Genomic DNA, 12,697 nt, shown 5'->3' on the forward strand with positions numbered 1-12,697 from the left:
CATTATCACCAGGGAGTGAATGCGAATGGAGGGGCCCTTGATGTCTATGGATGCTGCTTTGCTGCTGAACATGACCGTAATGCAATAATGCATTTTTAAATGGATCTGTATTCCAGGAAGAGGAGCCTGGGTCCTGATGAAGGCGAGGGGGAGGACGAGGAGGAGGAGGAGGAGGAGGAGGAGGAGGAGGAGGTAGGTGGAGCGACGAGAGCTGACTGGGAGAATGGGAGAACAAGCACACATACCGGTATGCACAAGTATGCATTTACGCACACGCACACACACACACAGACACACACACACACACACACACACACACACACACACACACACACACACACACACACACACACACACACACACACACACACCTCTCTCTCTGTCTCTGCACTCAGTCTCTCTCTCTCTCTCTCTCTCTCTCTCTCTCACACACACACACACACACACACACACACATAAGGAGGCACTGTCAGCCCGATCAATATCTGTTCAAAGCATTCCCATGTAGCGCCACTTTCTACACTCCTGATACTGCAGACAGACCTGTTGTACTGGGGGTGTCAAGTCTGGAATGGGTTTCTTGGAAACATTTCTTGGATTGATTACCTCACAATTTTAGACCGTTTTTGTGGGTGTTTGTGTGGTTGCATACATTTTTCTGTCCCTGTGAGTGGTCTGTGTCTCATGTTCATGTGATGTGATGAAAGAATAGCAATTTCTTTGTTTGTGAGTGTGTGTGTGTGGATTTGTATGATTGTGTTTGTGTTACCTGTACATTGTGCTACATGTGAGCGATGTGCTATATGATCAAAACAGCCACAATAAAAAGGAGACAATTCCAATTCCAAATTCCATGTTATTCGGTCACCCTCGATGTGATCAAATGTTTTAAAATAGCTCTTTAAACTAAGCAAAGCTGTCAACTGCCTGTCCACTAAAGATATTTACAGCACAGCAATCTTGCTGGCTTAACACATCATTTTTGAGAATTATGAATTAAGTCTCTCACATACAGTACTTCTACCCTCTCTCTGTCTCTCTCTCTCTCTCTCTGTCTCTCTCTCTCTCTTACACACACACACACCCACACACACACCCACCCACCCACACACACACACACACACACACACACACACACACACACACACAGTAGCTATTTGGTGAGCTGACTGATGCTGCCCGCTATGAGATAATCCTTAATGAAAGTAGCACAAGGGTTCTGCGAGGGAAGGTAGTTTCCATGGTTATTTGACACAGATATTGTGTCTATATTGTGGCACAAAAATGTCATTTTACCATCCCTGCTGCAGCGAGAGAATTGCCAATTTTATTTTAGCTTGGACACATTTTCATGAAGACCAGCTGAAATGGAGTCTAATGTAAATGTAATAATGACCTCAGCTGAAACAAATAATGTGCTGTCTAAAAAAGATAAGGATATATACAAGCACAATACAATGCTCTGTCTCTCTGTCACCACATCATTCTTAGATGCCCTGATATTTTTTGAAATTACAGTTTTGTCTGCATGTTCATGGTGTGCATACTATGCATGTGATAAAAATGTATGTATTGTATTAAATATTAAATTATGTGAACCAACTTTAATATGAATAGCATCCGCTACATTAAAGCCACTGTGCTTCAGTATAGACAGAATAGTCAATGAATAACAATAAGTAAACTTATTTTGACATTCTATTTATCATACTACCATCAGTGAGACAAGAATAAATGTTTATGGTCTGGTCACTAACATTACATATCCATGGCAACCTAAATGAGAGGGCTATAAGCAAATCACTACCATGGTGGGCATCAGTTTTATTCTTTCAACTGTTGTCATGAATGAATATATAATAACTACCTGCAGTTTTTTTCTCCATACTGTATAATCTAATCACAACCTTCAAGTCTAGAAGACATTGTGAGTCAAACCACTGTCAACCATAAAACAGCGAAGACAGTGCTATTGCAAATGCTCCAAGAGCAATACATTGGGAAATTTCGAGCAATAGCATCACAGGACTTGCTGCTGGAAAACAGCAAAAAAAAGGCCTGCAATAAGGGAATGGCTTCTTCATGCTACAGGAATTGGCTGGGTTGTTATTCACAGTCTGAGGCCTGCACTGGAGTTGGGGTTGGGGGGGGGGGGGGCTTTGTAAATACTTGTAATAAAGGGTGATTGCTCGCGCCCAATGACAGAGGGAGACTTGCAGCAGATGTCTTGTAATTGCCGTGATTAGCTAGAGCAAGGGGTGTGGAGGGTGGGGGTGGATAAGGAAGCAGGGGTACCCCCCACCCCACCCCTTTACCGCACACACACACACACACACACCCACACACACAATCACACACAATCACACTCTCTCTCTCTCTCTCTCTCTCTCTCTCTCTCTCTCTCTCTCTCTCTGTCTCTCTCTCTCTCCATCACCAGAGAATGATGTGCTCTCTGCGATGGGGATGTTGGACCTCTGAGGCAGATTAGGTTGAGCAGATTAGGTTATGCCCAAACAGGTAGTTACTGTACGTGTTCCTGTATTTTAGCTCAAAGTGAAAGATGGAAGTGGAGGATGGGGAAGAAGAATGCCCCCAAGGATATGAGTCTCATGCCCTGAGACTTACCAATGGAAAAAAATGCCACCGCTTTGGTGCTATGAATAAATGCAATGTAAAAAAAATACAGGGGTTGCCACTTCTGATTTAATTCCTTTACGTTTTGGTTAGAAATACACAGAATGTAAACACCCATCGCTGTTGCCTTTCACTGTGGCTTGTTTTGAGATGGACACAGACAAATTAGGCTCATTTTGTTTGTAAAAGTGTCTGATTTTTGTGCTGACAGCTGGACGCTGGAGTCCGACCTGGCGGTTGGCTGATAGGGGCCCATGGGTCTGTGATGAGTGTGTGTTATGCAGTTACGGTTTACGCTGGGATTCAATACCCTGCTGCCACCCCCACAATGTTTTGAACAGATACAAACAACGGGCAGCTGGGTTAAGGATGGGATCCAGGTGTGTGTGTGTGTGTGTGTGGGGGGGGGGGGGGGGGGGGTTCTGTGCGTAAAAGAGAGAAAGAGGATGAGATGGGACAGTGAATGAGCATGTATGTGTGCATGAGTGTGTATGTGGAAAGAAGAGAGCAACAGACAGCGTGTGTGTGTGTGTGTATGGGTGAATATATGTAAAAAGAGGGGGTCTCATTTTGTTGGTGTTGACGTAGGGAAGGTCTCATCTGTCCATGTTTATATGTGTGCGAAGTGCGTTTGGAGTGAAGTGCGTTTGGATGTGTGCGAGATTGAGTGAGAGAGAGTGTGTGAGTGTGTTCATGTAAGTATGCGTGTGTGTGTGTGTGTGTGTGTGTGTGTGTAGCCTATGTATTAGTGTTTATGCATTGTTAATGTTCTTGTATGTGTGTGCGTTCTTGCGAGTGTGAGTGTGTGTGTGTGTGTGTGCATGTGTGTGTGCATGTGGGTGTATGTGTGTGCGTGCGTGTGTGTTGTTGGGGGTAGGGGGGTCTCAGCTGTGGATGAAATGTTTTTCAGTGTTTACTGTGCGGATGTTAGGCCCTGCAGCTCTGCTGGGATGGGGGCACATGCCCGCCTGCCACTCACACACACACACACACACGCACACACACACACTGACATCCTGTGAGTGCTGCAAACATCTCTCTCTCTCTGTCTCAGCGGCTCGCACACTGGCAACACAAATTATACAGCTTGACATAATCAACCCTCACACACATGTGCACATGCGTACACAAGATACAAACACATGCGCGCACACACACACACACACACACACACACACACACACACACACACACATAAATGCATGCATGCACACATGCACACTCGTCTTTTCTCCATAAAAAGAGAAAGAATACAAGGGTAGGGTGAGGTCACAGTGAAAAATATCCAGAGTGGAATAAAAGGAGTGACTAATTTGGAAGGCTCTTAAGCCCTTATTCTTTCCTTTACTTAATCGCCTGTTTGAAAGTGGACAAATAAATTTGACCCAGGCTGTGGAGTAGCCGCTAAGTGTGTGTACAGAGTACATTGGCAGAGTAACAGAAATGGTCTTCATATTCCCCGTAATATACAATGGCTCAATAATTCATTTTTATGGCATGGATTACTCCTTAATACAGCTTCTCTGTATAGTAGGTTCCAGTGAGAGGGTTTCTGTTCTGGTCTTGTCCTGCTACGAAAGCTAGAATCGGTACTGGAGACTGGAAAATCATTCAGAGTTCTCTCTGATCTGAAAGGGCACAGGTAGTCTGAATACCAGAGCTATGAAGTGTGGTTAAACAGTACGGGTATAATGATGTCTGTTTGTATGATAATTTGATTCCGCACACATCATTTTGGGATACTTATCTGCTCAGATAAACTGACATTTAAAAAAAACACTTGAAAGTAAAATTCCCACATTCAAATGAATTGAATTCTGAAATGTAGGAAGTTGCATTGGAGCTCCTGTATTCATTTGAGCCACCTATGTCACTATCAAACAGAACGCCGCCATATGCACAACCGATCTCGTCCAATATGGCTGCCCACACTGCCTGTTTGGTTTGAACAAAGATCCTCCGCTTTAACCCTCTCTGGTTTGAATGGAAGAGAGAGAGAGATCTAGAGAATGGAATGGAATGGAATGAAATGGAATTTTCCATTTTAGGCTCCGATCTTTATTGTTACCCCCAGTTTTAGTTTTTCCCTTATTATCTGCCCCAAGTTTGCTCCAATTGGCTTTCCATAGCATAGGGGAAGGACCCTCCTGTCCCACCTTACCCTGGTGTGTACTTCTGGAGGCACACCTGCCGTTCCACGCAGATCCCACTTCCACCACAGGGAAGAATGGCCTATGCCCAGTCTGCCTTCCTGCTCCTTTCATGGATGCCATCATCATCCTCACCATCATCCTGTGCTGCTCTTCCTCCAGGTGCCACGTGCTGCTGCTCCTGCTGCTCCTGCTGCTCTTGAAGTTGATTTGATATTACTTGGAAGGCACAATAAAATAAAATCCCCATTAAAACAATTTAATGAAAATTAATGAAAATGCTCGTCTCTTGTGCAAATGAACTTTTTTCATTTGCATGCTCAGAGCATTCTCTCATCACCCCATACGTGTAAACAGACTGCTTTAATGAGCGACAAATCCTCTTCTGAACTGCAAAGACATTGGATGTGGTAGGAAAGGGGGAATAATAATAATAATACTAATAATAAATAATAATAATAATAATAATGATATTAATGATGATGATAATAATAAAAAGGAATCACAGTTTCCCATTAATTCAGTGTTGACCAGGCTGGGCTCAGCGATCTCCTCAGGGGCCGAGCGTCCTGTCACAGCGATGCAGCCGCGTCTCTGGATGTGCCCTCTTGTGCCCACTGGCTAGATTATGCATTGTTGTTGGCGTGGCCTACATGCCAAGCGAAGCATGCTCTTGGGTAGTGTGCGCTCGCACGTCCCTCGCATCACTGCTGCCTTGCCCCGTTCATCCTCCTCCTCTTCCTCCTCCTCCTCCTCCTCCTCCTCCTCCTCCTCTGTCTCTTCATTGCTCTGCGATCGTTGTTAGGGGCACATTTTAATGAAGCGAGGGCTGTTTTGTGCCATTATCATCCTCCGGACGACGGTTCATCGTGATGTAAAGCAATGTGTGTTATGATTAAAATAAGCATGTTTTAATGTGATGTTGGACTTGTGCCTATTATTCCCTATTAACATGAATCAGGCTGAAAAGTGCACCAGGGCATAATCTGCGTGTGTGTGCGTGTGTGTGCATGTGTGTGTATGCGCGCGCGGAGACGCTGAGCATGCCTGACCGGTTCCACTAACTTGCTTAATGCACCAAATGCTGTTTTGTTATGTTAGATGTGACTTTTGTTGTATTGAGTTATCATATTTTATTTCCATTCTAGTTGAATGTCTTCATTAAAGAAGAGGGGAGGGGGGGTTTGCTCTGAAGAGGAAGAGAGACATTTTAAAGCCTCTAAGTTGGTATTGTAATGTTAGAAATTATATGTACTACTGCATGGCATAGCATGGCATGTCTGCTGTATGGTGTGGCCACCTGCTCCATCATATATAGCACTCTTCCTAAATCCTCTCCATTCCTTACTCCTGCCATTCTTTGGAAACTGTCTTAAGCTGTGCTAATGCTCGTGACAGTAGGCTAATAATAAATATGGAACCTTTTAAAGAGAGAGGCAGGCCTAAAAGTACACACATAATAAAAATACACTTTTCGTATTCAGGTTTTAAGTGTTTTCTAAGTTTTGCTTTGATTAAAGAGAGAGTGCGCCTCTCCTCTCTTTTCGGATCCGGATTCATAAACTTGTCATGTCCCTATAATGTCCTTAAAGCAACAATAAAGCACTTTTCCTCTTTCGCACACACGCTATTTGTTTATCCAGCGAATAACGATGTTCACAGACAAGGTAGAGTATGTTGCAGAATTTTGTGAAAGTATGATGTGTTGCGACATCGAAGCAAATCAAATTTGTAGTTTCTTACAGTATGTCTCATTTCATTGAACTACAGGTACGCTACCCGATCTGGTAAAGTTACATAGTGCGGTTATAGCCGATAGAGGGCCGTGAAGTGAATGCAGTTCACCCTGTTACGAGTTGATGAACCGCTGAAATTATTTTTGGAAATATTATTTTATGGTACGAAAAACTATTTAGTGTTGCTTTAAATCACTTCATGCTTTAAATCAATTCATATTCACACCTGAATTAGTTTAAGTCATATAAACGTTAAGTCATATAAAAGCATATATACATTCAGCATATGCTGTCAGATGGTAGCAGGAAATAGTGTTTGGTCTGAGGGGGAACAGCATAAAAGCCATTTTGTGCTTCGGAGGATGGAAGCCTTGAAGTGCAGCACTGGTTGTCCACTTTTGTGCAATTACACACAGTGATAGATCCTTGATGGCCTTTGTGTTGGTCCAGCAAAAATAGGCTTTTCATATCTAGTGAGAGAGAGTGAGACACATGCACACACACACATACACACACACACACACACACACACACACACACACACACACACACATATTGGCACACATGGCACAATTCTGAGCCATGTTTGTTGTACATGATGTTCTGTTTTTTGTAGATACTGTATATACTTGTGTAGACTTGCTTTGTGCATACAAATGAAGTTTTTGTCTCTTTTGACTCATTAGAGAGAGAGAGATTGTGTGTGTGAGGAAGGAATAGAGAGAGAGGAGAATAAAAGAGTGAGAGGATGAAAACATACATTCATTTCCCTAGCATGTGTGACTAAAACATGGACCTAAGAAGAGATTGACTTGGGATCTCACTCATTCTGAATGCTCAAATCTGAAATATTGATTCATTGTGTGTCTCTCAGCAGCAGTCTCTCTCTTCCTCACGTACTCTCGACCTTTTAGTCTCTCTCACTTCCTCACTCAGTCACTTACTCTCTTTCTCCCTTTGTCACTCGCTATTATTTTGTCATACACTGTCTCTTTCTCTCTAGACGATCGTCCAGAGAAAGAATTCTTTTTTTGCTGGCCTTCCCTCAAAACAATTGCATGTATCCTCCATTGATTCGACTCTTATCTTAGCCCATGTAAGAAGACAGAGGCTGGTTGTAGCATTTCTGATTTCTGATTACTGAAACATCTAACTAATATTTATGTGAAAACAAACTCCCATTCAATCGTGTATAATCAGGATGAAGCTGTTTGAAAACAAATGTTTTAAAAAAGTTATGCACCAATGGATAGAGAGGAGACAAGGAGGCATTATTATTATTATTTTATAATCGACGGAGCAGAGCTGGATCTGTGTGGTGTGGTGCCATGCTACCTGAATGTCAAGCTCTTTACTCCTCACTGATTCCACTGAGAGCTACTGCATTACACTGTGTGTTTATAAAGTGTACCTTGAGTAAGCGCATGGTGAAACATCATGGAAATGTGCTGAAACCTCCTCTGGGTTTGCTGCTGTCTGTACAGTTCTTGTGTTGATTTTATCAGTGTTGCGTTATTCGTGAAACACTTGTTTTGTAATTGGCCGAAATAAATAGATAAAAAAAAAAGTGTGGCTTTGCCTCGCTTGACTTCTTATTCCTTGTCTAGTGTTACGTCATCTGTCTGTGCTCTGTTGTGTTATATCATTTTTCCGTTGAGTTAGACTGCATTTCGTTTGTGTTTTCCTGTGCTGTGTTGTGTGCATCTCTCTTAGTCGAATCGTACAGTACAGCATCCAGTGTTAGCCGTTGCAATTGGGTGTCAGGTTATATCATTTCTTTGTGTTCTGATGTGTCGTAGCACCTTTTTGTGACTCATGCTTGGTCTTCTTTCTGCACTGTGTTATGATGTACGTGTGTCATCGGAGTATTGTGTCATGTCGTCTTATGTCACGTCTTCTCACGTTGAACTCCTGTCATGTTGGGCTGCAGCGTTTGCTGTGCATGATAGTGTGTTATGTGATGATGTTGTCACGCATGCTTTTATTGTGTTGCTTTCCGTTTGGAAGCATCTCTGCCCATCTATTTGGCCAGTTAATCTCTTATAAAACACAGGTTATGCTCTGGTGATGCTTCCCCTTCAGCTGTGCTCTGGATGTTCTCATGTAGTGCCATGTTGTAAGAAGTTATGCGACGTTGCCTATCGTGCTCCACATACCCTACTTCTCCTGATGTTTGTCGTGATTTTGCAGTATATATTTTTGTGTTGCAGTGTGTGTGTGTGTGTGTGTGTGTGTGTGTGTGTGTGTGTGTTGTGTATATTATGTCATGTTGTCTTTTGGTATATCATGTCGTGTTGTGTTGTGCTCTGCTGTGCTGTGCTGTGCTGTGCTGTGCTGTGCTGTGCTGTGCTCTGTTGTATTGTGCTATTCCTGTGCTAATGCTATATATGTCCAGCTACTGTATGTTGTGTTGTGTGAAGCACTGTATGTTGTGCTAAAATGTGTCGTGTTGTGCTAGGATGGGTAACACTTTACTTGAAGGTATCTACTAAAGAGTGACATGACACTGTCATGAACACATGAACCCTAACCCTAACCCTAACCCTAACTTGTCATGACAAGAAAAAACAAATGACACTGTCAAATGACAGTGTTGTGTCACTCTTATGTAGATACCTTCAAGATAAAGTGTAACCATACTGCATATGTCTGATAAAGGCCGAAGGCAACAGGGTTTGAGTTTACCCCCTTTTAAACCACACCTGTGGTTCAACAACTGTTAACTGTTTACAGTTTGTCCATCACCTCGTATTACAGCACAGCACAGTAGCATGGCTTCTATTCTCTGAGAGAGTGAAAAACAATCCCTTGGTGTGGCCTCCGCATTCAGAATGACTAATCAATCTCTCTCATTCACTCAGTTGCTCACTTTCTGAAAGCATGTTTTTTCCTCTCTCTCTCTCTCTCTCTCTCTCTCTCTCTCTCTCTATCTCTATCTCTCTCTCTATCTCTATCTCTATCTCTCTCTCTTTCACCCCTCTGCGGTTTGAGCACCCTGTTACCCCTAAGACGAGCTCTGTGGCCAAGGCTTGCAGGTGCTGCTCCTTAGAGAAGAGAGGTGCACGGGCTGCATGGAAGCACACACAAATCTGTCGGGCTAGCAGGCCTGCAAGCAGCTGCGTATCATTGTCCTGGGATTATAGGATGTGACACAGCTGTCAAAGGGCAATGTACATCATACACACGCAGACACACACAGACTCACACACAAACACACAGAGACTCTCACACACACACAAACACATACACACACACACACACACAGACGCGCACTGATTGCTGTGCCTGCAAAAAAATCTGGAACGACGGCTGTCACTATGATTTTGAGCGAGACTGTATTTTGTATTTGGGTCATAGTGACACAATAATTAATGCTCGCACGGACAGATAATGAAAACAAACAAACAATATGAGGGCTCAGGGCTTTCATATATTCATGACTTCCATTTCCATAATCCTTTTATATTTCGGTGCTATGATAGTGCCAAACTATGGAATAACTAAGGCTGACAGCAGTGTAAGGAGCAAAGTTGTTTTGTCATTGGTTTTGACTTAGTTCAACTACACAAAATGTGTTTTCTTTTTTAAAACTTTATTCAAAATATATTTTCTCATTTTTCTTGTATAAAATACATACTTTTTGTTAAGTTTGAAAAGCCCGCCTCCACAACATGTGTATTTTAAAATCATAGTTGATAGCTCCTTTTTATTATGAAAAATATATTTGTACAGCAACTATTTTATATCTACCAGATACATAACTAACTCTCTTCTGTAGGTTATGAAATACTTCTGTCAAACACCTTTTTATAGATGTATGGACAAAATTACACAACCAATACACACATCACTTTTTTCCCCACATTACGTACAAGTGTGGAATCATAATCTTGCCTGAATCATCGGCCTCTGACCATGGCAGGCCTGTGAATTTCATAATCGGACTGTTACCCAAGCACATCTCATCTACCCTTTGACACCGAAGCTGGGCCTCATTGGCTGCCTGAGCTTTGTGGGGTGTGAGCGCTCTTATGTGTGTGTGTGTGTACGTGTGTCAGTGGCAAGTGTGTGTGTGTGTGTGTGTGTGTGTGTGTGTGGTTGGGGGGCTATGTGCTGTGGCCTCACATTGCACCGAGCTGTGAGGCTTTTGGACAGAAGGCAGGCGGAGTGGTGGGCACAGAGGAAGTGACACAGCTGTGAGCTACGTCTGTGTGTGTGTGTGTGTGTGTGTGTCTGTGTGTCTGTGCGTATGTGCATGACTTTTTTCCCCCCAACTCTACCCGCAATGATTAAGGACAGTTGGCCGTTATATAAGGATCTCTTTAAAGGCCATTTGAGAATGAAGATCCTGAAGCTTCACATGCAACCCTGTGTGCTTCTCTGTGTGTGTGTGTGTGTGTGTGTGTGTGTGTGTGTGTGTGTGTGTGTGTGTGTGTGTGTGTGTGTGTGTGTGTGTGTGTGTGTGTGTGTGTGTGTGTGTGTGTGTGTGTGTGCGTGTGTGTGTGTGTGTGTGTGTGTGTGTGTGTTTGTGTGCGTGTGTGTCTGTGTGAGTGTGAGTGTGTGTGTGTGAGAGAGAGAGTGGGGACACCACATATATGTGTCAGGACATATTTGTTGATTTGTACATTTGAGGGTGAACTATTGTGCAATGCCGCAAGTTAAATGAGCAACACTGAACGATATGGACAGAAAAAGAGATAGAGAGAAAACAAAACAGTGATGGGGAGGGGGGGGGGGGAGTCTGGAACGCATGTGGCACTGACATGGTACTGATCTGGCAACCTTCCACCATGTCAAAGCCAGATCTGCTCCCTTAGAAATCAACTCCTACAGTAACTGGGGACATGTCCTGGACCTCTCCCAGGCAAATCCACTCCGGCCCTCCGTACACCGGGCTGAAGTGCCCCCACAGAGCATCCCGTGGAGAGGGAGAGAGGTATAACTGGCATGTTTGCACCTCTCAGCTGTTTTCTGTGTTTGTCCTCGTACTTTGGGCCGCCTGAGTCCCGTGGACAGCCCTGAGCCCGCGGCTGCAGTGGAGTCTCCCGTGTGGGGGAGAGGCAGCGCTGAGGCTCAGCTGCAAAGCCACAGAGCTCCACGTCTCAGTGGTGCGCGGCCAACACAAAGAGCACAGGGGCGAGGAGCAGCGGATGATACAGGAGGGGCTCTGTGAGCGTATAGCTTTCATGTTATTCAGCACGCTTCTCTTCATCACCCGTGTTATTTACTGTAACACACACACACACACACACTGTACACACACACAAATAGACATAGAAACATTTCTTTTTTTCTAATTCTTTCCTCTTGTCATACACAAACAAGCTCACACTCAGTGACGGGATTCATACACACACACACACACACACACACACACACACACACATACACATATGCACACACACACACACACACACACACACACACACACACACACACACACACACACACACACACACACACACACACACAGTGTACAGTAGGGATTTGCTGGTCAGTGTGGCTGCTGAATGGTCGGACTAAGTCTTTTCACGTTGCAGATATATTTTGGGAGCCACTGCTGACAAAGACGTTCTTTTGTGTGGTGGAAACAAGAGTACCGGGCCAGACAGCATCCCTAGCTTCAGCAGTTTAGTCGGGGCCACGGACTCGCCCCTGCACTGCACCGCCCGAGCCAAGGCTAACGTGATTACTGAACACTCCGTACAGCACTTAGCAATTACGCTGTACGTAAAATGACAATGATGCTAATAATAACCAATCAATATAGGGGATTGTTTGTTTACCAAGGGAGTAATTGTGTTGAATCATTTGCTCGAAGCAACACAACGCAGTCAGCTATTTTACCGTAAAAATGACAATGACTTATGATATGGAGAATAAAGTCTCTGACATTGTGGATGGACAGTGTGCCATTTTGTTGCTTTTTGACAAAATAAATGGCTTTCAATATTGACGCCATGGGGATAACCATCAATTCTGCATGGTGTTACTTTAGCAGGTGTCTTTCTTAGAGACATACTGTAAGGTTTAGGATATTAGGATAGTTTAGGATAATAGTATTTAGACACATTTAGCTTTCATATCCTCTCTTGAACAGTGCTTTTAACATTTGTAGTTTCCCTTACTTGCTATGCATTCTAGTCCTGCAGCCAGCAATGGCTGGCGAATCAGATC

Source organism: Sardina pilchardus, chromosome 2 (assembly GCF_963854185.1).
Source record: "Sardina pilchardus chromosome 2, fSarPil1.1, whole genome shotgun sequence".
Taxonomy (NCBI): domain Eukaryota; kingdom Metazoa; phylum Chordata; class Actinopteri; order Clupeiformes; family Clupeidae; genus Sardina; species Sardina pilchardus.